Below are 1,464 nucleotides of genomic sequence, written 5' to 3' on the forward strand. Positions count from 1 at the left end.
ATCCCTAAAGTTGCAAAGACTGAATTCTCAAACCCAAAGAGATATTCTTTATAAAAGTTAAGACTGGTCCACGCCCTCCTAAAACGCCTCGTTTAAACACGCCCCCACATGTCTACATCACTGTGCCGCCCAAATGTTCACGCAAAGAAAAACGGCATAACTTTATTGTTGCTGCCGCCACCGCCATGTTGTGAAGACGCTGTGTGTTTCGTTGTGAAAGCAAAAATACTGTGGTAGAAAAATTCATTTCTATTGATTTTTGCATGATCTTATATGCTTTTGGAACATTATGTAGTGTATGCTTTTTCTTAGAACTGCTGTGTAGTCAAAGTGAGAGATGGGTTTGGGGCCTAAGCATAAGATGTATGGGTGACAAGAAATCCACAGGGCCATGCTGGGCTGAGAGGAGGACAACTGAGAGACCCATAGGTGTCTGTCTGTGACCTAGAAGGTCATCTAGGCCCTAAATATAGGGGGGAACCAAGCTTTAGAAGTATGATATAGTAGTGTGTTTTTGACTTTCTTACCATGTGTGGAAAAATACAGCTGTTAAGAGTTTGTAACCTTGACTGCAAAAGAGATATAAAGTGGAGGAGCGCCGCCCCTTCTTTGTCACACTCTGCAGCGACTTGTTTCTATATGATGTCTGGCCTTCTTTGCAAAGAATAAAACCTTTAAAAGACAACTGAGAGTGAGTTTGTCTCTTATGCTGATGAGAGTCATTTTATTTTGCCCATACATACATATATATATATATATATATGTGTGTGTGTGTGAGTTTATATGTATATGTAACTTTATACCTGCATACAGTGGATGGCCAGACCAGGACCAGTGTATAACTTCTTGTGACATATGTGACACTTAAAGTGTTTGGCCTTCTGATGCTGAATGAGAATCTTTTCATCATCAAAATCCCTGTTACAGTACCTGTGTTTGCAGTTAAAGTCATATAAACAAGAAAAAAAGCATAACAATAAAGCACCAAGATAAGCAGAAGGGACAGACTGTCAGCATAAGGAAGCTTAAATCTTTTTCTACTTCTTTCACTATTATACCCTAGTAAAATGGTTCTCAACCTTTGTCCTTCAACCCAAATATTCAGATATTGCAGATATGCACAGTGTGCAGCGCATTTTATGGAGGACTGTTTCCTGATCCTGGAAGAGTAGACTACAATGCTGGCTGTTCTGACTCACAGTCTGTAAGTTTGTTTTCATATTTAAAGATTTTGCCACTGATGATTTAAACGCGAGTTTTTTGGGCAGTGTAGAGTAGCACTTGTTGTTTGTCATTTCTCTGATCACAAATGCAGACATGGTTTTAAGTTTACGTGGCGCGATGCAACGCGTAAAAAGACAGTATAAGTCATTATAATCCGTAATTATGTCCCCACTGGATGCAACAAATGCCTCGTTTGTAATGGGTTATAATGTTTTTGAATCATCGCTCCGGCCGGGACAG

At 39.7% G+C, this 1,464-nt stretch overlaps 1 protein-coding gene across 1 annotated transcript in view; it reads right to left on the minus strand.

The window, feature by feature from the left end:
* Positions 1–1,464, minus strand: part of LOC107753267 (BUB3-interacting and GLEBS motif-containing protein ZNF207-like) — a 4,956-nt gene that overhangs the window by 627 nt on the left and 2,865 nt on the right. The window lies entirely within an intron of this gene.

The sequence above is a fragment of the Sinocyclocheilus rhinocerous genome, unplaced genomic scaffold (genome assembly GCF_001515625.1).
Source record: "Sinocyclocheilus rhinocerous isolate Xijiao unplaced genomic scaffold, SAMN03320098_v1.1 scaffold191, whole genome shotgun sequence".
NCBI lineage: Eukaryota > Metazoa > Chordata > Actinopteri > Cypriniformes > Cyprinidae > Sinocyclocheilus > Sinocyclocheilus rhinocerous.